This window comes from Melozone crissalis, unplaced genomic scaffold (genome assembly GCF_028551555.1).
Source record: "Melozone crissalis strain CALT ecotype California unplaced genomic scaffold, PUWL_Pcris_2 ptg000039l_1, whole genome shotgun sequence".
Lineage (NCBI taxonomy): Eukaryota > Metazoa > Chordata > Aves > Passeriformes > Passerellidae > Melozone > Melozone crissalis.
In genome coordinates this window covers 8,859,160-8,885,213 of record NW_026535817.1, presented here as the reverse complement: position 1 = coordinate 8,885,213, position 26,054 = coordinate 8,859,160, and positions in this window count along the sequence as shown.

The window sequence follows — 26,054 nt, the reverse complement described above, 5'->3', positions numbered from 1 at the left end:
TGATAAAGAAAATATTTTGTTCCACTCAGATTTTCTTCTCAAACACACTTCAGTTTTATGCCCTTCTGTCCCTCAGATGTGTGTGAGCTGTTCAGGCTGTTTAAAATCAAGGAGCTTCCTCACAGCCACAGGGTGAAAAGTGTGCACCAAGGGCCTCGTGTGGGAAAGCAGAGCTAGTTCTGCATAGCATTATGTGATTGCACAATAGAACTTGGGAAATATGGTTTCTAATATTCAGTTTCTGCTATTCTTATCCTGAGGATGATAGCAACCAATGAACACAGGTTTTTCAGCAAAGTTAAAATTAAAAACAAAATGAGAGGCCAGTACTACCCAGCTGGGAGGTCAAGGAACACAAGCTCAGCGTGGCCCTGTCCTTCCTGCCTTTGGAATGAGCCCCTCTGTCTCCTGGGAGCTGAAGGCTGCTGCAAAGCACCCTCCCATGCTGAGGGTTGTGGGGACAGACACGCTGCCTTCCGTGATGCTTTCCACCAGCTTTGCTTCCTGGCTCCTTCTCTGGAAACTCTCCAGCTGATTTGTTTGTGGGCCCTACAGGAAATTTTCCCAGACTCACAGGTTTTGCTTTTGAGAAAGCTGAGTTACTGCAGAGAAAACAGGCACAAAGAGGGGAACAAGGATAGAGATGTTGTGTGACAGCAAAGACACTCTCTGATACCAAGCGCTTCCAACCTGTCTGTTCTATTCAGCAGTCATGTTCACTGCCTTGGAATTACCAATTAAAATTGACTTTTATTAACGAATCCTCTCAAAAACACATGACAGCAAATATCCCACACTTATATCTAGTCAGATAAACAAAATGATAAGGAGTGCAAAAGAAATACTTTTTGGATCACACCAAGACGAATTTCTCCCTCAAATGGGGAAACCAGCCAGCTGCCTTTGGGTGACTAAGTTACAGTGGTTGTGCTGCTCATGGAACTGAGCATCTGCTCCAGCTTCTTCCTGTCCTCAGACACCAAACAAGTCAAAGCACTGTGGTGAAATCTGTCTTGGATATTGAATACTCTCAACAGCAGGCCGCTCCCCTGGTGTGATTCCTCTCTTATTCCCTTCCTGCCCACACAAAAAGGGACAGTGTTAGTTTTAAATAACTTATTTAATTTGGTGTATTCAAGAAGTTTTTAACTTTGTGTACAATTCAGAGCAATTGAAATCTGTGTGTCCTGCTTTAGTCTGCAAACGCTGTTAAGATATGCTTAGGAGTGCTGGAAGAGCACAGGCTCCAGAGCCTCCTGCTGTACCCTGTGAGCTGATTCTCCATGAAACCCCTCCCAACAGTGCTGAGACAGACCTTGGCTCACTTTGTGAGGCAGCATCAGTGCCACTTGCTAAAAATGGTGAGTAATGAATTGTCAATAATGTAGATTTTCCTGCCGGCAGCACAAGGACAAGGAGCCCTCACATCCCATTCCTTTCTGTGTTAAAACTCTTCCAAGCTTAACCTGCTAAAATGTGACCAGTTTACTGACTGCTCACCATATGCTGAGTTCAGAAGCAGTGAGGCCTTCCTGAGGGATTCAGTACATGTAATGTGTTTGGAGAATGTGAGATTAACATAAAAAGTGAGCTCTCTGCTATGAGATGGGATGCTGGCAGTGACAGCTTCTAAAGGTGCTGCCTTCTGGAGACGGCATTTCAAATAGGAGCTCATTGAAAATGAAATGCACAAAGGCTTGCTGAAAAAATAAATCCAACTTGAATTTTAGATCCTTGTGCACTCTATGCTATTTTTGAGAAATGAAATCTTCAGTGATGCATTTATACCTGCAGATGAAAATACATCTGATTTGTCACAAAATCATTAATGAATACCCAACACTGTGTGCTCTGCCTGGATAAAACTGATCTGCTGGCATGTGAGCCCATGTGATGGATTTTCACTTGAGTAGCTTCAAAAATATTTGGGAATGTGTTTTCCTTTTTCCCTTCCAAGTTCCTTCTTCCTGCATCTTTTTGTTGCTTGTGAGCTGCACAGACCCACAAGCTGATTCAGCATCTGAGTCAGAGCGTTCCTTTCAGGATTTCTTAGCCAAGAATCAACAATGGAGAAAATCATTTGCATGGGTTTCTAGTCCATGAAACATCATTCTCTTCCTTTGAATTCGGAAACACAAGGAGAGGGTTTTAATTCACCTGCAAGGTCCCGTCCTTTGAGTTTTTTAGGTAAATTGACTTTGTGTAATGAAATTTTCATTGCTTCTGGGAATAAACGGAATAATGTGTTTTTAAAAGCATTGCCTACATCAGAATCGTTCCATTTCTAGTTGTAGACTATATCGAGGAGCAGTATTACAAACCATCAGATAACCAGGACAGCATTTTAAAGGGCAGCTCTGAGATACATTTATGTGCAGTGGGAAGGGCTGCCTGAGCAGAGCCCCCAGTTTGGGAGGGCGAGAGTCAGGCACTGCGGCCTGTCCATCCTACCCCTAACCCTGTCCCCTGCACAGGCAATGCCCACTCGGTGGAGCCGTCTCCTGCTGCAGCGAGGCTCCCAGCGCTGTTCCACACACACCAGGGAGGGGAGGAGAGCGTCACGTGGGGCCCTCAGAGTCCTTTTCCAGCGCCTCCTCTGAGCGAGATCGGGCCAATGTTTCAGGCACTGCCGGCTCTTTGTGTAGCCCTGCCGTGGTGCCGCTGCTCTGCATTCCTGGTGGATTGGTGCTACAGCCCTGAGCACTTGAGAACTGCAAAGCGCTGGTGATAATGGCATTCAGTGCCGCAAAAAGCTCTGCCTCCCACTGCACTTCTATGGATTAACAAGGAAGGGGATAAAAGGCCCCCACAAATGCCAGGCTCCAGCATCAGCATTGATGAGAAGCAGCATATTCAGTTTCTTGTCAAGTGCAAAATTTATTGCAGCCTGGACTGCTGTACCTTGGGCTGGTGCATGCACAGTGCTATGTTGATTTCTGTCCGGGTTACTGATTTTCCCCGGAAGATTGAATGCCATTGGAGAGGTGAATTTGTGGGTTCTGGAACGTTCTCAGCTGTAGAGGACAATGGCCATTATTTCTCAGTCCCTTTCCCCCGGTGGCACAATGTGCAGTTACGTGCTTGGTTTCAGGGTGAACCTGTTCACGCTGGATTCCTTCCTGTAGGAGAGCAGCAGATGAGGATATGGCTCATCTTCTGTCTTTTCCAGCCCTTCCCTAAGGAGTATAATGGCTACATATGGTTTTGTGAGACTTACTCCTCAGTCCATATGGAGAAACTTCTGAGCATGTGTTTACAAACAAAACCACGCTTTCCTCAGGGCTGTGAGGGAGACTTCAGGATAACTGCCTGTCCAGGTCTTACTTCTTTGCCAAAACAGATGTTATCATGGGCATTTCCTGCAGCAGCTTTTCCTTTAAACAGCATTTCACTCCCTCTCCTAGTGAATGCCTCTGCATTCATTCAATAGAGTTTCAATATCTCAATATCACGTAAAGTTAAAGCAAACAAACAACAAACCTCATGCATTTTCTCATGGTAGTCTTTGGTTCAGAAAGCAGAGTGGCCCAGGGATTCTGCCAACACCTCCACAGTTCACTGTGCATCCCAGTGATCAAAGGATGCAGCTCTTGTTCTCTCAGTATTACAGGTAAGGGTGGTTTGATTACAATGGATTTGCTTCCAGAAAAAGTGAAAATCCAGTGAAGTACCTCACACAGACAAGATTCCTCAGCCTGGGAAGATCTCATTCTGCTTCTTTGCACTGCATAGTATTTACCTTACTTTTTACAGTTGAGTGCTATCTAATAGACTCTGTTTAAATGAAAAAAGTGTCAATTATTCAGTATATGAACAGTATTACAATAGTCCATGAGAAATAACCCAAGAATAATTTGTGCTGGACAGAACTTGGCAGAAGTTGGCGAAGCCAGTGTTTTCCTTGAAAAGCATGAAAGATAAAGCCAATGATAATTTTTACATTATTAACAACTTACTCATGTTTTCTATAAGCGCAGTGTGGGTGTATGACATTAAGACTATTTCTCCTGCATGAAAACCTGGCACTCATATATATTTGCTTTATTGTGACTGGAAAAGTGAAAATGAAGTGAGGCAAGTAAATGTCCTGCTTGTTTCTCACATCTCCCTGTGCAGACAAGACAAGCTGCAGTTTGCAGCACTTTGTCTCTCTTTCACAGAGCCTTGTCTTTAATTGTGTCTCGTTAAATACAACACTGAACTGGCACCATGCCCGAGTGCTCCTCTGTCACCTGCTTGGGCTGCTCCTCTGCAGCTGAACTGTCAAACCCTGGCAGTGCTCTGCAGCAAACACAGCCAGCAGGAATGCTCCAAGGCTGAGCAGGATTGCAGGTGTGCAGGTGTAGGTGCAGCTCATGTGTCCACTGAGAACAGGCACCAAATCATCCTTTGTTTTCTTCAGTGGTTACATTAATACTGCTCAAAGGAATTGAGCATTCAGGTATGGGGTATCCTGAAAATTAAAAGCAACAGGGTTAGAATAGCCGTTATTTCATGTACTAAATAGTAAATTGCTTTTGACTTTTATTGCCCAATGAATTATTCACTTCAAGTGGGAAAGGCAATTTTATAGTATCTCATAAAAAGCATTTTAGACACGTTGGTTATTATGCACTGTCTCTACCACAGATTGTTTGGAATGTTTTAACTATGATATGAGATTTTAAATATTGAACATATTGGGTGCCAGTGAATATTTCAGAAAACACAGACAAGCTCTTCTGGCTTCACAGTTTGTATTATTAAACTGTCATAAAGTGGGAAAAAGCCTCTCCTGTCATGAGACTCTGTCAAAGAGAGAGCACAGAAGTGACTTTGAAGAAAACCTGCAATTGTAAAGGTCTGAAAGAAGGCAAGGGAGGAAGAGAATAAGAAACATAAGTGTAATGGAACAAAAAGATACAAAGCTGGCTGGGATATTGAAAAAGGGGTTTGAGTTTCATGGAGTCACAGTTCTGAGCTGTAAGGCTGCCTTGGCAGATGAATGGCACAGGTTAGAGAGCTCTCTGTGCAACTGCCAAGCTGTAGGATTTAAGCTGGGATTCCAGCAAGTGTTTCAATCAGATAGGGAAATGTAAGGAGGAATACTGACTGCAGGGCCTCACTCTTAGGCAGATAGGTGAAGATCTTATGTCCAAGCACAGTTCTCAGTTTGAGGAAAATAAATGTTACCTGATACCTTCCAGACCTGTGGGTTTAGGGGTTTTTTTTCTTTAAATAATAAAAAGAATTATAATAAATATAATTAAAATAATAGATTTAAAACTACAATTTTATTTTCAGATTACTCTGAATTGGTCGTGGCTGATGGAATTCCTGAGTCTCACAAAGCCATCCTACCTTAACAGCAAGCACTTCCCTTGTGTAGGCTGTCCCAGGAAGATGTGATGTTTTCCACTACCTGACACCAAGGTAATCATTTTGGGGGAAAAGGTTTTATCAACAAGCTGACAGTATGGAACTGGATGTATTCACAGATCAGAGAAACTGATAAAAAGGGTTAACCATGGATCTAGGAATGTAAAAAACTCCCTTTCCTTGTTGAAATTTCCTAATCAGCAAAAATTTACTTTGCCTGTAGGGATTAAAAAAATTAGATATGTAAAGAGAAACAAGTCTTAAAACTTAGCAGATACACACAAATATTTAAAGCATGCCTGCACTGCAGAACTGTGTTGCAATAACCTTTCTGAAGGTACTGACACATCTGCTGCTACACAATGTACGAGGTACAGGCTTCTTTTCATGATAATCTGGCAAATCCCCTTGATCTTGAGAAGATGAAAGACATTGCAGGGGCTGTCTTTTACTTTCATCTTCTCTGTCTATTACCCGAGTCTTTACCTTATAAGTCACCTTTGTCTCACCTGCTTCCTACCCCATACCTTTTCTTTGGAAAGAGCACATTAACACAGTAAGGAGATGCACAAATTGCCTCTTCTTACACAAAAGTTATGACAGTCTCTGGAGTACAAGAAGGATGATTGTCATTTATCTGCTGTTTAGACATGCTCAAGTGGGCATACTCCTTAGTGTCCTGAAGAGTCATTTTAAGGTCAATACTGTGTGTAAATAATACAATTCAGCCCAAGTTTAACTGACCAAAAAAGGATGGAGGCTTCCCCATTAAGGTTCAAGATGAAATAGCAATTTTGCCACATATACTAATCATCCAACATGTCTCTGTCCCCTTGAGGTCTAACCCTTCTTAGAAATTCCACAAGAGAGGATTGCCTTTGCTTTTATGCTCCAGAAGCTTTCCATCCAGAAAATAATATCCCATGTATATTGCATAAATAGAGAAAGGGGAAGTCTCCTCACAGAAAGAATTCTAAAAAGCCAACTGAATTCCAACATAGCACAAGCTATTTTTCCCTGTAACAAATTTCCACAGTTACTCTTGTGTGTCCATTTATATGCCAGTTCATATGGGCTTCTGATACACTTTGTTTCTTTCTCTGCAAGTAATTCATGTTTCCCAGGAGCAGACCTAGGTGTTTGTGAGTGTGCAGATACATGTGCAAGAAACATTTCTCCCAGCAAAGACTGGTTTTTTATTTGTGGCTTAACCAAAGACTCAGCAGCAATGAGCAGATTTACATAAATGCAAACATTTCCCCTCCACTCAGATTTTCCACATCTACACAGCAGTTATCTTTCTAGTGAAGATGTCTTATTTTCCTCATGAAGTTCTCAAAGCAAGTGCTTTGTATAAGAAAAGGTAAGGAAATTTATACTGCAGACTGCTTGCTGGTTTACTTTTCTTCTTTGTGGGAAAAGGATGGAATTGATGTTACCTAAAGCCAACTTAATCCAGTAAAAGGTTTCCATCAAGCACAGAGTCCATGCTAAATAAATTATGAGTAAGTAAAACCAGAAATCATCAAGAGTTGGGAGTTTCCCTTGTGCACTGATCTTTGTTCATGACTTGTATTGAATCTCACTGTGAATGCTCCAAATATGAAGAACTGCCTTTCCAAATAGGAAGCAGGACTGGAAACCTGTGCCATTGGTGAAGGAAATTTCTAGCAGCTCTGCTTCCTCATGAAAATGAAGCAGAATAAGTGAGGGGGAAAGTGATGATAGTCCTTATCCAGGGGGCATTTTCTTTTTTCATGGAGCCTTTTATCACATGATACAATTACATGGAGAAGCTGGAACAAGCAAAAGCAAATGCTAAATATCTGGTCCAGTCTATCAAAAAGCAACCTCTTAAGAGCAATGACGTTAAATAGATGATACTGTGTAAACAAAGCAGGATCTGGGGATTTTTAGAAAAAGACTTACATTAAATCAGAAGTCAAACAACGCCCTTGAAAAAGGATTTTTCATTGTCATTATCAGGAGAAGGAAGGCATTTCCCAGTAATAAATGGTGAGGTAAAATGGATTTTACTGTCATGGTGCTAAATTCTACTGTCAATAGGATTAACTGGATGTTAAAAACCTGAAGTGTTTCCTTCTGAGTTACCAACATTTTTAAAAGAATAAAAATTGCCACTTCATGAATGCAAAGGAGAAGCTAAAACACAAAGCAGTACAGGTGACTGCTTTAAACTGAAAAAGCAGCTCACTCTGGACAATGAAATGGAGGATGATCTGTTTTGCTGAGAAAGCTTTTTTGTTTTTCAGCCAGATGAAATATTTTGCATGAAAGAAAAAAAAAGGTGATGTACACAAAGACCTCTGCCTTTCCTGCTCTATGAAGCAGCAGCTTGAGTGAAGTCTGAGGGGCCTGGAGCAGCTGTTAAACAGCAGTTCCTCCCTTCCCTGGCAAAATGTAATGCCAAGGAGCTGCACGGCCCCAGATTTGGACAGACCAGAGGAAAAGGCAAAAACAACTTCCAGTAGTAAAAAAAAATATTTTTGTGATGTGTCAGCAGACACGGATTTAGAAACCAAACTGCACTAACATGAGGAGATCCATTGAAACTCCAGCATGGGTGCGCAGCCACAGCAGGCTGGATTGTTTCACACTCAGCTGGGGAATTTTCCAAGGTAGTAAAGTGTGCAAATCCAGAGATATGAGTAACACTTACAGGCATCTCACAGCTTCTGTGAGAAATCTCATTCTTTCCACACTTCAAAGTTCTCAGATAAATACAACAATTGCAGAAATTAGATGAGACAGGTGGAATAAATGGAATTTAATGCGGTCACCACAAATTAAGGCTCATGTAAAGCTAACACTTATTATCATGGGCTGATAATCTGCAGGCTACCTAAAGTTCCTTTGCTGCCATACACCCCTTAGTTTAGCACAAACTCACTGTGGCCATAGCAAAATCTGAGTACAAACCATCAACAGTCAGGTTTTGACACTAACAGAAGGGGATTTCTTGGCCCAGGTGCTCTCATTGACTAAAGACAGGCTTATTAATCTTTCATTTCAAGCGTACTGCTTGACAAGCCTGCCCTAATTTCCACACCACATGCTCACCTGCCAGCCTTCTCCAGCCTGTGACACCAATTCCTGTGCACAGACCCAAATTAGCATTTGACCTTTAGAAAGTCAGCTCAGAATGCAAGTGCATGTCCAAAACCCACATCAAAAACTCATCTTTTCTTGCCAAAACCAATGAGAAGCTAGGAAGACACTGCCGGTTATGAGCACAAGGAAAGAGCACTTACAGGGAAAAATAGGGAGTTTACAGGGTGTGACTTACTTGTGGCAAAAACTGTAACTTGCCTGCATTCACAGCCCACAGCTGCAAGGAAAAAAATAGAAAAAGATTAGTGTTCAATAACACCTGAATAACACCTGAAATAATTACATTACTGTCTTCAGAATGCTGAGGAAGAATGGGATATAGAGAAAAACATATCTAATTTTTGAGCAAAATTGAATAGTCTACTGTTTCACCTCAAGTGTTCTGGTGATACAATGCTTTAACTTTGGTGCCTTTTTTTCCAATGTTTTTAAGAGGAAAACATAAACACAACCTTACAGAGCACTTTAAAAAGTAACTCTCTCTATATATATACATATAATATATATATTTATGTATGTATATAATAGTTGTATCACAATTTCTTTCCCTTGTGTTTTTTTCCTCTCTTCCCACATGATTGGAAGCCCCAAGCTGAGGCATTTCACTCAGCTTCCTCTGGACTCCCTCTATAGCCAGTGGAGGAAAAAGGACCTCTAGAGAGCACTGCAGCACATAAATTCTGAACCACCTTCAGCAGGGCTCTCTCCCTTCTCTCTCAGCTCTCAGGAGAGCCTTGGAATATTCTCAGTTAAATGGGAAAAAAGGTAGATCCACATTCCTGATGTGAGGCAGCAAATAGGTCTCCATTGCTTTAAAGATATGAAGTGCCTGTCTGAAGCTGCTGGAAAAGAATTCCTTGTTTCAATGATTGCCCTGATTAATTTTCTTTTTTATTTTCCATAATTAACTGCAAACTAGACACATTTACCTGATTTAATATAGCACCACCAGAATTCAGAGGTCCTGGCATTTTGAGCTGACCAGGTTCTTTTTAACTTGAAAGTAGTGGAATGAATTTTCAAATATTTGGGTCGCACAAACAATTTTTCATGTTCATTTATAAAATCAGAAACTTATACCAGACTGTTGATCCAAAAGCTACAGTTGCTAAAAAATACTGTTGCAAAACACAAAGTTGAACGACATGACCTTGAACATTGTCTTTATGCCTCTACTGGTAAGAAACAAAATACAAAGTTTTATACTTTATGCCAATGTCTTTGCAACACAGTGTGCTTGAAGAAGTGTATTTTTTTTAATAGCTGGTATTTCAATGGAATCAAGGGTATGATGCACAAGTCTCTTCAAAGAATAATGTCCTGATTTTATCTATTTTTCTAAAAGTTGCTTGAAAGAATTTTAGGCACTTCACAAACTCCAAGCCAAAAAACTCAGTACTAATGAATCGGTAATATGATCCTTTTTCGAGGCAATTATATTTTCTTGACTCTAAAATGATTGCAGTTAAGATGAATCTTGAATTTTCATTCCCTGCCCATGCACATTATTCTTTAACACAAAATTAATTTTTCCTCTGCTTTATTGTGCTAAAGTTTCCTTCCCACAAATCAAACCTCCCTTTCACTTTCCATGGAAAAATGCTGACCTCAGTAATGTTTTTGCAAGATTTATCCCCAGCACCTTCTGGAATGTTTAATCAAAGGTACCAATACATACCACTTCTGTTTCTTTTAAAATAACCAGTCAGCTTACAAATAAGTGACATTTTAAACACTTTGTGCTACTTTCAGCAGTGTTCTACCCCAGCAAGCAAAATGAGACGTGACACAAGCAGTGTAACTCCACTAAGTGACAAGTATTTCCCATGTGCCTGAACTCTCAAGGTATGTTAAAAGACAGAAAGAATTCTACTTGCATTTTGTCTCCACATTCCAGGTCTCTACATTGCAGGTACCTGGATGACATCCAGAAAAATAACAAAAGAAAAATAATTCAGGGCACAATAGTTTATCCTCAATAAGTAGAAGTCAAATGTCACAGTAAACAGCTTTTAGAAAATCAGCAAAGGAGTAAACTCAATGTCTAATAGAAGCAAGAAAATGTAGCCCTAGCTAAATTATGTTGCCTGGCATGGTGAGGTAAGTGATAAAAGCTTTCAAGCTTTTGTATGATTAATATAATTCCAACATAATGTAAATATGATCAGATTAGTCTTAACATTTTATGCAACAAGCTGTGCTTTAGCAATTGTCATTTTGTTTTGATCGGCAGAGAAAATATTATTGATATTGACATAATAACATTCTTGTTTCACTAACTTTAATAAAAGTAGCTACAAAAGAGAAAAGCTCATAAATACATAATTCAAATTAAATCAAGCAAATGTGCCCTGCTTTATCAATGTGATTTCTTTTTCCACTGGCAATATGAATTAATGACTCCTTTGTTCTGCTCAAGACAAGATTGTTTTCTCATTTGCTAAACAGTTGTTGAATTGGTGAAACAGACCCAACATATGGGAGCCCCAAAGGACTGATGTTCTTCTGTGGGTCTTTCAGGACTCAGGGTAAGTAAGGACAAGTGAGAACTCAACACAACGCTACAAAAACCCTGCAGAAATACCAATTCATCCCATCATCTGTCTCCACTCTTCAATTGCACAGACACCAACTGTAGCATTGATTTCTATTTCTCAGGCCTTCCTTCACAAGGGCTGCTATTTGGACTGCTCTCTGAACACTTCTCCATTTGGTTTCCATCTTTGACTTCCTCACAAACAGGTTTTTGCTTTTTCCTCACCTACCAGCTCACTCCCATTTCAGCCTATTATGGCTCCCTTCCTTATTTTATTTTTTCCCTTTATTCTAGAATTCCTTCCAGCCACTTTTTACAGAGAGTGCTCTTCCAGTCACCTTTCTTTGCTTTACAGCCACCTTGTAGGAAACAGATTTTCCTGATGGGGTCATCTCACAAGTAATAGATACACAATGAAAGAGATTCAGGTTCTGCCAGCAGAGGTTTAGGTTATTTGGAAACATTTCTTCAAAAAGAGGTCGGTCAGACCCTGGAACAGGCTTCCCAGGGGTCAGGGGTGGAGTCAGTGCTCCCAGAGAGATTTACAAAAGGGTGGATGGGGCACTTGGGACAGGGCTAGGGAGCGGCCTTGGTAGGGTTACACTTGGTCTCAATGGTTTGTTCCCATGGAATTCGATCTGTTTCTATGGCCCCTGTAACTCCTGTAAGAGTTTTGTTGTCAAAAGCTCCATACCTTCTCGGTGATTTCCCAGGGGCAGATCCTCACAGCACTGACTCCTCCTTCACAGCCAACTGCTCCAACTCTCCCCTCACCCTGCTCACCCCCTCTTTCCTAGCACTCGTCTTCTCATTGGGCACAGCTGTGGCCTGTTGAGGGCAGGGCTGCTCCTGATCTTTGGTGATCGGCACAGCTGCAGCTCCTCAGGTGTGAGACTGCCTTCTGCACTGTTCTCTTACATTCTGTCCCTCCACAGAGTTTATCTGAAGAGAATTTTCCAAATTTATCTGGAGGAGAAAAATAGTTTAAAAATGCCTCACCAACAAGAAGGTAAAACCTATGAACTTTTTCTACCAAACGTTTTGTAGAACTTTGCAGTGACAGCACCAATCTTACGCAATACTACCCACAGAAACCATTTGTCCATTCAAGTCAGTAAAAGTAAAGCTCTTCAGGGAAAAAAGAAAAACTAAGTTTTAATACAATCTGAAACATGCTTACCTTTCAATATTTTTTCCTTTAATTTCATTCACCTCAATCATCACACTTAAAATAAAATTCATCAAGAAAATTATTGTGGCAACATTGACATCTGTGGAATATCTATCTTTTAATGTTGTACATGAGTGAGAAAACATTCTTCCTGCCTGATACAACCTAGAGACTTGTTAAACAGAAGTTACAAAAGGAAGAATAATGCTGTACTTCAGAAATCCTATGTTCCTGTGGCATTTCAAAGTTCTTTCCCTTCCTGCAACTGCTGCAGGTTTCATTTGTGGTCCTGGAAAAGTCAGTCCTCATGACCCATGAAAATAGGATTTAATTTCTTCCAATCTCATTCTGAAGCAAGATCCAGCTTGGTGTTAAACTTGTTGGGTACAACTTTGCAATCAATTCTGCCATCAGATCCCGCTCAGGGTCCTGGGAACATCCTATTATCCGGGATACCTGGGTGCTCTCATAAAGCCAGCAATAATCACTACCATAGAAATAATTGGCACAAAGACACACATTAGTGAATACTCCAACTTGGCCAGCCCGTGAGGCACTGAGCCGGCATTAATTGGGGAGTTTCAGTGATTTGGGCCAAGTACTGTCATGCACACACGATGGGAACTCGCCTCAGTAATTTCTGCTCACAAAACCAGATGAATTTTAAGGCTAAAAACTTCCCTTTTAGAGCCCTTTTCACATCTACTGACAACCTTCATTGTTAGCTGCTAACTTGCTTGGGTGTGTTGATCTGCAAGTCTCATTTGAATACATTCATTATTATACTGCCAGAAGAAACAAAATAAACTTAATTAGAGGTCACATCACTTCCAGCTCAACTTAATTAAAAGCCTAATCAAACCTTTTGGGAAACAGTGGCCTGTCAGTGAAAAAATGATAAGGGGAAATAAATGGCATTATCCCCACACTAAGGACAGTAATCTCTCCAATTGCCTTTTCTTCCTCCCCCACCTGATGTTGCACAAAAAGAAACACACAGGATAGGATACATACTCTTACATAACATTCATACTAAATAAATGAGTTTGCCAGCTTTCCCTCAGCCTGGGAATCAATGCCTGTTGCAGGAGGAAATGCAGGAACGATGCTGCACATCTTGATGCTGCCTAGCACATAAAAATGATCAGCCATTACAAGGTCAACTTCCCAACCAAACTTGATTTGGGAGAAGTAAGGAAACCAGCTGGAGGCCTAACAGGACTGAATCTCCAATTAATAAAGATGAGCTAGGCAGAACTCATGGGGTGCACACTCCAACTGCTGCTGTCAGCGCACCTGAGCTCTCACAAATCACTGACCTGCTGTGTAACCTGGAAAAGCCATTGCCTCTCTTGGATCTTGGCTTTGGCCTTTTCAATCTGCTCACAAAATGTGCATTTCAGACAATGTTTGCTTCTTGGTAAAACACTCTCTTCACTTACTGCTATAATACCAATTAGTACCAGCCATGTTGTAAGGAAGAGACAAAGAAAGATATTTCTCACATAGAAAATCTAATGAGGAAAAGCTTTATCAACAGATGCTGGAAAATGTGATAGCCACTTGTTTCATATCACCAACCATCTCATGCAACAGCCTTTCCCATCAGGAGCCCACAGATGAAGTTCATAAAAGATCAATACTGAAGTTTCAATTAAAATTGCTTATTGGACTCAAAGAGAAGTCCTGAACAGAAAGCACCTAAGGAGAAATCTGGTATACTCAATATGTTCATTATCTGTATTTCTTCAACCCCAGGTACTTTCTGAGTCCAGCAACAACCCATTAGTTTTAATCCAAACTGCTTCCTTGGGCATTGTAAGTAATACTCATTATTGAACACAAAATCTCAAATTGTGTCAAACTAACAGCTCAGTATCATGTCCCTGTTCCATACTGGATTCATAAAATTACTAAAGAATGAGATCCAAACGTGTGCTTCCAAATTTTTCTGCTTGTCCTCACCCTTATTTGCTCCTCCTGGAGAATGAGGAGCTGCTCAAGCTAAGATGAGCTGAAGTTCTCCCCAAAACAACTTTTTGTGCCAAACTCTGAGAAATCACATATTGATTTTGGTGTTGATTTGAAAGGAAAATCCAAAGGAAACTTTTAGAAGACTATTTTGAAATTAAAATTCAGGGACATGAAGCTTCATTTAAAATTTTATCCTTAACTATGCTGTTCACATCTGTTCTGGATTGCTCTTTCCATAATTTCATGATACATAGAATATTATTGCTACTCCTGAGGGCTCCACTTAACGTTAACTGAAAGGCATTATGCACTTAAACGAAAATACATTTCCTATTTGTGGGAAGAGCAAAACCACAAGCATGGCTGTGTTTTCCTGGATTGTCCCAGAGCAATCACTTTTCTTACACATTTGAAGAACCCAGGTTTACATGAACAGAGCAAAACCAGCTTAACACGGAAAAGCAGAAAGCAGATCAGGAAGAAATTGCTAACATTGGATATATCAGCATTTTATTTTGGTATTGTTTTTCTCTTGTGACCTGTTTTCAGGGAGGGAAAATTAGGAACACACACAAATTTCATTTTTCACCTCCTGTCATTCTCCCACAAATGTTGTTCTCAATTTCAGCACCAAATGGAAATATCTAACAGGGCTTACAGATTTTGGCAGCTGAACAAATTCTTCATACAAATGAACATTTCAGTTGCAAATCAAGACTAAAATAGTGATTTGTTATGTCTGGAACTCAACTGGAAGAACTTACATTCCATTTTCCTTCTTCTCATGACAGTTCCCACCCAGCATGCACTGTATGCTACTCATAAAAACACATCTGTGCTTAGAGTGAAGGTGGGCACAAATCTCTTAATCAGATGAAAGAATTCAGGTCAGCTTTCATCAGAGAAAGTGAAAGAAAATTCAGGAGAATTTTCTTCATTCAGGAGAATTTTGTTTCTTTTAAAAATAAAAGACTACTGAGATCTACTAGAAACCATGGAACCACAGAAGCATCATAAGTGTAGGGAGGCCAATACCTAGGAATGCTAAAATCAGGAGGAAAAAGCCATCAGTGCTAAAACAAAGTACCAGAAATGATGGATGCCAGAAATGAAAGAGAGATGTGTCATGAAAGGAAAACAGATAAGTGGATATTGAAAGGAAGGCTCATTGCAAAGAAAGATGAAGGACAAAGTAAAAATCAATGAGAATAAAACATACATAAAGTGAGTCATAACAGGATGCTTGTATTTTGTCAGATGGAGTCATCAGTCTGCAAAAAGCAATAGAAATGCAAAGCTGTGGAAAAAAGCAGCAGCAGAGCTGGGTTGGAAATGCACTGGAGCTTCCCTGGGGCAGCACAGTGCCAGGGGCTCCCCTGAGCTCCACCACCACAGCGTTGGAGTTTTGGTGCCTTCCCTTCAGAGGGAGCCCTTTCACAGGGATTGTTAGCTCTGAGTGTGAAAGGCAAAGCTGGCACACAGGAGCTCCTTGGGCAGGCAGGAACATGGGCTCCTTGGAGCGCTTTGCACTCTTGAACCTGGGCAAGCCAAGCTGAAACCAAAAGCAGAGTTTGTGTCACCTTGGTGAGCGTAGGAAGCCGAGCCAGCAATGGTGAATGGAGACAGATCAGGGCAGAGTCCATCAGAGAACAGGACAAGAAGGAATGGGATACTATTGGCTTCTTGAAAAAGCACAAGACAACAGCAGCCCACACAGACCTCAGTATTCAAGCCATTTCTAACACATTTCTGAGCTCTGGGAGGGAATTTTGGCTGCAGTTTATATAAATGAGATGGAGTTCACGATATAGACTTGATTTGGAAGTCACTGCTACAGTAGTAAATGGCTTTGTGAAAAGAATCTTGGGAGTTGCTGCACCTTGAAACTCTCCTCCTCTAAAGTAAGCTTTCGCATGAGGAAATGTTGAGGTTTGGAGCAGAGGAAATAAAGCCCTTTCCAGGATTATTTGCCAAGGTTCTATGAAACAGGAACAGACGCTGATGCTACAGATCCTGCAGGTGCTTTTCCCGGCTGCCTGCCAGATCAAGGGCCTGCTTAGCTGCGCCCTCCCTCCCTAAAATTTGCCAGAGTCAGCTCAGGGGGAACAAACAATTTTCTCCCTACCAAGAAGAAGTTTCCGGGCAGATTCTTTTGTAAGAGGGATGTAGCAGCAAACCTTCAGCTGTTGTTATGCACGTACCTCTCCTTGGCACTCCTCACTGGGACTCCGACATGGATAAATTCGCCTCAGATATTGAAGACAACCTGGTAACCAAGACATATAGGTAGAATTTAAAGTACCAGCCCCTATTCTATGGAAACAAGATCACCACATTCTTTTTTGTTACAGTGTTTTCCTCAGTGATAGGAAAACAAAAAGATGCAGGATTCTCCATCCTCTTTTCTCTACCCCCCCTAAAGGCCTCATCTGTGTTTCTCACAACTGCTGTTCCTTGCTCAAACACCACCTTCAGCACTGCTAAATATGGTCTGTCATTTCCAGAGCCATACACAACTTCACAGCATACAGACACCACAGCACCTCGTGCTTGGTTTCATACAGGCTTGGTTTAATATTTTTGTCTGAAACTTTCAAAAGAACAATTTACAGTGAAACTGCAAATAAACCTTCAGAAGTGCCTAATTCATAGCAGAAAATGCTTCTTAATCTTACAAAACGTATTTGACGCACTAATTAAGGATATTTAAAAAGCTGTTTGAATCACTGTTTTAAAAAAATTCCATAAGCTTAACAGAACAACAAAATAAGTCAGCTGTGAAAGGTTCCCTACCTTTAACAGGACACCTCAGTAGAAAAAAACGAAGCAGTCTGAAACATAAGACCTCATTTCTTCTGTTGCAATGATATTTCCTACTTTAATTTATATTAAATACTGTTATCCCTTCTCAAAAATATTAATATCTGCCCTGGTACTTGACCATTTCTTAGGAGTCCATGGAGTTTTCTTCCTCTCACACACTCATTCCATTATCCTGGGGTCAAAACTACTTCTGCTACATTCAGTTACTCTATTTACACCTGAGGGATGGGGAAGGAGGAATAAATCTCTATGCTAAAAGGGCACAAAAACTTGAAAATTGTTTGAAAAGTAAATCAGGCATCTCATCCTTTGGGATTTTGCCATTCTGTCACTTCAGAATAGCTCTTTACCTCTCTACATTTTCCAACACACTTGAGGGGAAAGGGTGGGAATATTCTTGGAAACAGTGACAGTGATGAGTTCCAGATGCAGACACTAATGCATCTCCTCTTTATTGACCATTTCCTTCAGGAATAGGCTGTGTTATTCCACACCAATAGAATTACTAGTTATTCATAGAGCATTTGGCTACTCCAACTGCAGCGCTGGGTGTTGTCCACATGCATACTTGAGTGTCAATCTCTGTGCCTGAATCTTCTGCAGGACAGTAAATCAGAACTACAGAAAATGTATACAAATTATTTTAGCACATTAATTGGTTATGTAAAACATCACATGGCCCAAATTAGCAGGCTTACAGCAGCATTTCTGAAACTGAGACTATTGGGAGGATGCACAGCATTAAACATCTGCAGCTGGCAGTAGTTCACTTGCTCTCAGGCTGAGCATAGGAAATCACTGGCTGGATGTGAGTATTCCAGCCAGGAAACCACTAATGAACCAGGGTAATTGTACAAGAGCACTTGTGACCAGTCATAATCAGAATTCATTTCTTTGTCTGAGTGAGTGCAAGCCCCTCCCACTTCCAGGTCCAAATGGAGAGTTTAAAACTGACCTGCCTGCTTTGGACAGCTTCCCCCTTCCATAGTTCAGTGTTTGCCACAGCATTGATGCAGCATCTCTTCATCATATGGATCACATCACTAACGCAGATCTGAATCTACACAAATACAAACCTCAGCTTTGATGCCTTTAGTAAGTGCTCATATTGAAGAAGAATTTCATATTTTCTTGTGACTTGTTGACAACTGATAGTGACCTGGCACCATTCTCCTTCCTATGGAAAGAACAAATGAGGGGTGAGAAAGAAGACAGTTAAATGGGAACTATTGTGGGTGCACCCCACCTGGCAAGTGAGTGCCATGCAGCCACTTGCTCACACTCCCCGGGGAACAGAAGAGTGTTGCCATTATACTGCAAGAGTTCTGTTATCATAATAGTGCAAAGGTTCCTCATTGCTAGGACCTCATACCTCCTTGAAGCTTCCCACAAGCAGCTCCTCAAAGCACTGGCTCTTCCTCCCTCTCACAACAGCCAACTGACTCCAGGTGCCCCCAACCAGTCACCCAACCCACTCTTTTATAGCACTCTTCTTATTGGCTACAGCTGCAGCTCCTTAAGGGGTAAGATTACTTTCTATACTCCCTTTAACTTCTTCTATTGTATCCCCCTACAGAAGGGTGTACGAGATTTATGTGAATTGAGATTTCCTTGTCACACCAAGTACAAACACCGAGCAACCCCTTCGCCCAGGCACAAGCTCTCCTTCCACTTCATAAGGTCTCATTTGACAGATGGCTGGCAAGTTCCTGAGATCCTGGGATCCTGCCCTGTCAGGCCAGAACAGAACATGGGACCCTCTTCTAGTGCCCAGAAAGGAGCTGAAGAAAAGCTGAGGGGCAAGGGCTGAGATGCTGAATTTGCTTTCTACTGATGCATGAATGGATCTGCTACAATTCATGTGGGAATCTTTGTTTTGCCTTGGTTTGTTTGGATCGTGAAAAACTGGGAGATCAAAGCATTGCCTTAATTATAATCTCTTTCTAAGTCTTGCAATTTTAAAAGGAAAATGATATTATTATTTTACATAATGGTATGCAGCAGAATCTGTGTTTGAACAATAACCACTGCTAAATGCATTAATGTTTCCCCAGACAACTAGTTTTTGCTTTTTTCTTTTCCATTTATATGCACATTCTCAAAGGGAACACAGTGCTCCTACTGTAAAAGGCTTGAATTGCTCTTTTTTTTTTTTTTTAAGAGTACTGGAATTAAATGAAGACAAAAAGGGGTATGTAGGAAATGTAATTTGGTTTTGAATACTATCAGTAATCTCTATGCACCTACCAAGACACACATCTCTCCTATTGAAGATTTGCTTCAGAAAATGTTAAAGGCACATCATAGCCTGATGTCCCCTGTGTGTGTGTAATGAAGGATGGTGAACATGCACTGTTGAAGCAGCTGTAATTCCTTCTACTGTTTTAAATTCTCTGGGAGTAGGAATTCAGTTCACTTTGCGGTGTAAATTTTGTTGCCCTTTCACCAAACAGTTAAGAGAAAAAAATCCCCACCAGTATTGAAATGGCTTTGCTGCTTAAGTCAAGTCAAGGTTTAGTGAGTTGATATAAATTGGCATATTTGAGTCAGGTTGTATTTTCTGCCTTTTTAATATATGTTATCTTTATTATAAGGGTAACAGTATGTTAACCATATTATCAGCCTCTTGCACATCTTGTAAGCATCCACAAAATCCATATGGATTTCCTGCAGACAAAATTCATCCGTTGGCCAAACCTCACCCAACGCTTGATTCATTGATAAAACCAGGTAGCAGCAGAACAGAAGGAGGGAGAAGGCTTCAAAATCATTTTGTAGTCAACTTGGATCTTATCCCTGCCAGTCATGTACTAAGGGCTGAAAGGTAATTATTCTTTAATTCATTTTCACACTGTACATCTTCCTTTCTGAACACTACAATGTGAGATGAAGATAATGGAAACATGTCTGTTCAAAAGCTGCAGGGAAAAATGAGTCGGCAGCTATGATAGATTTTGATACTGAATTTTCATAACTTCTATTTTAGAACAGTGTCAGCTCTGCATGTTATTGTACAAGTGCACAATGTATGCACACCAGATGGCAATTTGGAAATGGATGCAGGAGCTGAGGATGTATGTAATATTTTTCTCACAGCACACCTCGAATTCCAGGACCATTTCAAAGAATATTCTCATTTTTTTCTTTCCTTATAATGAAACATATCTTTTCAATAAAGGTGTTTTCTGTTCAGATTAATAAACTGGAAGTGGAGGAACACATCTCCTAAACAATGAGAAGTTCTGTTTCATTCTCTTTCCACTCCTGTGAAAGCGTTAATATTAAAAGCTGAAGTGGCTTGTGGTTTAAAGTGGTTATGAAAAAAATCACAGATAAAAGGACTGAAATAGCTGTAAGAACAGAATCACTTTATATTTTTATCAGTTATAATGCTATTCCATTATAAGACAAGCAAAAGTTCTTTGCCCTGCATTTAAACTTTAACTAATCTCTTCTGCTCCAACTGAATCCATTGGTTATCCAAGGTATTCTTAACCAAAAGAAGCAATTAAGATTTACTACTTTTATGGGCATCAAAGCTCTCTTGAGGCCAATTAAGATCTAAATAATCAAAATCACTTGGAGTCTGTATTCCAAGGTATAATCCCACAATGGCAGTAACCTCATCTGCAGTGGGGAAGCGAAGCCTTTGCCATTCATTGAGGCAAATCCTTTTGCAGGATAGGGCATGAAGGGTAGTTTTGTGCCTATATCCAGCACATGGATGATGAAACCTGAATCTCTTGCAGGAGACACATCTGTAATTAACCAAAACTTTCTTGATGAACAAAGCAAATCCATCCACTCTTAGTCTTTTGCAACTGCTCAAGGTTTTTTTTCATTTCATTCCAGCCCCTACATTCAAACTCTACCTCAATAACTGGCAAGACAACTCTCTAAAAGAGACAGAATTACTGGGCTGGGTTTTTTCTCCAAAGAACATCTGCTGCCATCTGTTGACATCTGAAGTGCTCTCGAGTCTTAAATAAAATACAATCAGATTATCAGATGTTACAAATACAATTGAACCTCTCAGCAGCACTTGTGGATATTGTCAATTAGACACTTGAAACTGAGCCCCGTGTTTCCATGCTGCAATAAAAAACACACAGGGAAGGCTGGAGTCTGTGAAAACTCCCAATTCCTCAGCAGAGAGCGGTACAAAATCATTTGTGTAGCTGTTGAGGAAAGCATTTGTAGTAAGATCAGTGGGAAAAGACAAAGGCTGCAGGGTGGTGTTTGCAGGGAGGTGCTGAGTCACGAGAGGGCACAGGGATGGAAGAGCAGTGCATGGCAAAGCAGGGCCCAATATGCAGCTGGGCTGAGCACGAGTTTGGGAATAACAGTGGCTTTGTGCTTCCCTATGCAAATGTGCAGGAGCCATTTACAAATTCACATGAGGAAAGAAGTACTTTGTGAGAGTGTAGAAAACTACAACAAAGAGCCTCAATGACTTCTGAATAAACGCTGTTGTGCTGAGTGCAGGACTTAAAATTTTTTGGGACTCACAGATTTTCTCCCTCAGTACAGCATTTAGAAATCTATGAAGCCTTACTAAGAGAAGGAGGCCTCTTTTTTTCCATTATTACATCAACACCAAAAAGAAAAGGTTATTGGCATGTATACAGACTTTTTCAGATGTCCTGTGTTGCAGTTAATTTGAAATAAGTTAATAAACTGTATCTTTCTCCAGAGTTTTATTTTTAAGACAATCCCTTATACATCTCTAATACAGTCACGGCCTGTTGTACAGTATCCATGGGCATAAAACCCCCATAGATATTTGGGGGTTTTTCCCTAAGCTGAATTATACCCTTGCCTGATAAACTTGTTCATCCAACAGACAATCCTGCTTTCTCTCTATTCCTTTCCCAATCAACTTGTAAGAGGAAATATTGGTCCAAGTGTGGTGAAATTCTGTCCAGTAAGTGCATCTTCCCCATCTGAAGTGGTAATTTTTCTTCTGATTCCTTGCATTGAGAGCACCTTCAGGAGAGTATTCAGATCTTTGGTGCTGACACAGGAGCTGCAACCCCTCTGTAGCAGCGGGGAAGTGCTCCCCAGTTATGGGCAATGTGCACAACTGTTTGCACTGCCAAAAGGAAGAAGTCACTCCTGTGGCTTCAGAGCTCTGCTCACGCGGCAGACTGTACATTTCCGAGGTGTCAGCCCGATCAGTTGGATTTATTTGGATCAGCATGTATTTGTGGTTGCCCCTGTGTTTCTCTGTCAGTTGGTTTGGCTGGGATGGATCCAGGCTCTGACAAGAGTCACCAATGTCAGGCGTGGGCTCAGTGCAGAACCTCTCCTGGGAGGGGATGCCTGCTTTCCCCAGAGGAGCTGATCCTGCTTTCTGCCAGGAAGTGACAGCTGGGAATATCCTACAGAGGCTCTAGAGATCCCCACCAGCACACTGAATGTGCCATCGCTGCTTCACATTGCATCTTTGCCCCAAAAAGAGACTGCAGCTCTTTTCAAGGGTATTCTGATTATTTTTCTATGCTGTGAGATAGAACTTTGTTATAAGAATGCTTTCTCTTTGAAGTTCCCAGTGTGTTTTTTATTTTCTTTATCCACCAGCTGTAGAGTAGAAACTGGAGGCTTGCTAGTAAGTGCTATCAATAAAAATGGAACCAATTAAATTTCAGGCATAATCCCCTATTATTATAAATGAGTTCAGTGAGAGATAAGATAATGGAGTAATAAACCCCTAAACCCTAATATTTAGCAAGGAAATACCAACAGAACTTGGAATGCTGCATTCTGACCTGAGTGATAAAATAAATGCTTAATCAACTACTACTGATAAGTTTTAAGCATCAGAAGAACCTGGATACAACAGCAATAAAGTCAAGTTTTGATGATTTGCAACAACTTTACATCTCTTTTGTTCTTAATAAAAAACACCAGCCCTGATTTAGAGTTCTTCAAAGAATTTGAAAGGTTAAGAGACAGCAGGAATTGGTGCCAGCATCACTAGACAACTCTATGGCTATCGTAGTATATATATAAATAGAGTTTGGATGACCTTCTTCCATGGGTATCATGACTGAAAGGAGTTCCAAGCTGCTAGATGTAGAATGTTGAGATTTCAGATCATGCACTACTGTAACCTCAGATTTATCAGAGCAAAATGTTCTGATCCCTGTTGAAAAGTTTCTTTAGAAGCTCAGTTAACACCTGAACAGCAATGTCAAGGGCCATAATGTTAGATTTTTTTCCCCTACAGGATGCAGAACACTGTAGATGAGAGTGTTTTGGTTCATCTTCCATGTTGATTACAGAGGAAATGATTTCTTATGCAGCCAGCCAAGAGCAGATCTGTAGCAATGATTTCCAGAATATTATGGCACACCAATGATTAATTGCCAAAATTGCTGTTCAACCAAGATGGCAACTGAAATAAAGACTGAGAATTTTTTTTATTTGTAAACACATTTTATGTGCTTACAAAATGGCACATAGCAATTGAAAATAATTTGGGAAGTTGCAGTTGGCCCTAGGATATGTTTATCAAGCAGATTTACTCTACTGTCTTCTCTTAGATGCAGATTCATGTGTTATGATTAATTGCTCCTCCATTCTCTGTTGCATGGATATTTATCAACATGATGTGCCAGGGCTCTGGAGTTTGTAGGTAAGGAAGAATTCTAAGAGACATTTCTCTAGAGGCTACAGGAAAATTTGCATCAATACAGACCTAAGGTATGTCTATAGAAAGGGAAGTGGAAATCACCTTTCTCTTCCATTTTGGACCTTGCTTTTCCCTTTTCCAGTCTCTCCTGCTCTCTCTCTGTGGCAGAGTGCTCCAGAAGAAGGGCCAGTTTCTCACAGTACATTTTTCTCCTATTCAGCTTAGATTTCACCTTGGAGAAGGTGGTGGACAGGTGAGAGCTCCCTGCTTGACACAAGTGTGAATTTGTTCTAATAAAAAGCAGCAGAAAGTTAGTAGGCAGAACAGCTTCCCAATCCCTGTGGTCATCAAAGCCAGATGCACAAGGAACACATCATTAATGTCTCTTCCAGGTGAGAGGGAGCACAGTGAGCCCACGTGAAGGTTATTTCACAGAAATGCTTCTTTTACCCTCAGTTTTTAAAACTGCTTTCTGCTGTCTCTCATTTTGATTTGATTTTCTTAAACACTACAGAATTGGAGGCAGCTCTGGCTTTTCACTGACCCATACAAGCATCAGGTGTGTAAAATCTACTCATACAAGCATCAGGTGTGTAACATCTACTCATACAAGCATCAGGTGTATAAAAGCTGTTTATGGGCCTTCCTGTGGGATTTTTTCTGGCTTTGAAGAACAGTCCTGCAAGGTGCTCTTCGGGAGGAGTGTTGGCTTTGGAGTGCCTTGGCTGCTTGGTTTGTGTACATTTTCCTGGCTCCAGGAGGAGGTTAGTACATTCTTAACTTCTTGAGGTTTTTTTTTTTTGCTGGTCCACAAATGCTCTGAGTGGAGAAATATCTGCATGTTTAATTCAGATGATCAACAAAGGTCTTTTTGCAAATGGTATTGTGAGTTTTGGGATATAGGGCTACCAGAAAATGGAGCAGTCAGAGGGGTGAAAAGATACCAAGGTGAAATAATTCCACTTAGTAGACAGACCAGTGAGCGTGGTTTATGTTTGCTGGCTTCAGGTGTGTAAAGGAAAGGACTGGAGAAGGCAAGATAAAATCTTGTGGCATTAGAAAGTGATAGACCTGCCCAAGTGTGGGTGAAATTCAAAAGGAAAACAGAAGTAATGTGGGTAAAACAGCCAGTGGGAAAAGAATACTTAGTCCCTGGAAGTGAGTAGAATCAGGGATTTGAGGCTATAAATTAGGAGTAGAAAATACCATTCAAGTTTGACATTTGTTTTAATATCAAATGTAATGTTTCCTTGGCTTGAGTGTAACAGTTCTTATCCCGTTTCAAATGTATCTTCCTTTTTTTGGTGTGCTTCTTGTGATTCAAATCCGGAATAATTTTGGGGTCAAGTGTAAATTTATATTTATACTTTGGAGTAATCTGCCTGAATACTTCTTTTCTATTCTTACCAACTAAGGTTAACCAGTTATTTTGTTTCTTGTGTTCCATACTTGGTTTTTTTTTGTGGTCTTGAAATATGTGAGAAGATAAAAGCTAATGTAAAAGAATTCGTCTAGGTTCTGATTGTTTTTTTTTATTCCTTTGTTTTTCCTCAGATAATGGTTGTTCCTTGGGCTGTATTTATCAGGGAGTTCTTTTTATAAGGAAGTTGACTTCTCATGAATTAGGTGACATAGATATATAGTCGTAGTGTTTCAGACAATTTCCATGGGAAACGAAAATAAACTAGAGGCAGGGTGTGGTTTTTCTGGTCAAATTTCACTTGTGGTACTTGTGTGTGAAGCAGAAACAACACATTTCTGCTTTTTTTTATTTTCATGGGAGGTTTGTATTTTACATTAATATGTTTGTTAAAGTGTAAATAATAAGTGATCCAGACCAATAGGTCTAAGATTTCACTCTGTAAGCACTGTAAGCTTGATGCTAAATGTGTAATTCAGTGTTCCTTTTGTGAGGTTTAGGGAGCTTTAAGGGCACTTTACTTGTGCCCCGTGGCTTTTGGTACAGTGAGCAGCATTGATCTTGCTCTGTGACACTTCTGTAACTCTCTAGCAATGATGTGCTGCTTTCTCTTACTAACTGAGAACCAATACATGTGGTCAAATTAACCCAGCCTGATTGCAGGCAGGCAATGAAGGCATACAGGGAGGGAGGAGAGGGACACAGCTTGGGTTGGGGCAGAATGCTGGCAGGTTGCTGAAGGCCTCACAGTTTCCCGCTTTTCTGTGTCCAACTTAAATCTGCCATTTTCACAAGCTGTGATGCTTTATCTAGGTGAGAAATTGTTTTAGCACACACAAAGAAAAGCTGCCTTCATTTCAAGAAATCCCTCAGTTGGTGTGAATGACATCAAGACCTCTCAAAGCTTCAAAAAAGCAGCTGGTAAGCCTGACACCCTCATTGCTATGTACCAATATGCCTTTGCCTGACACTATAATTGCTGTGCCATCAAATAGAATATGCAATA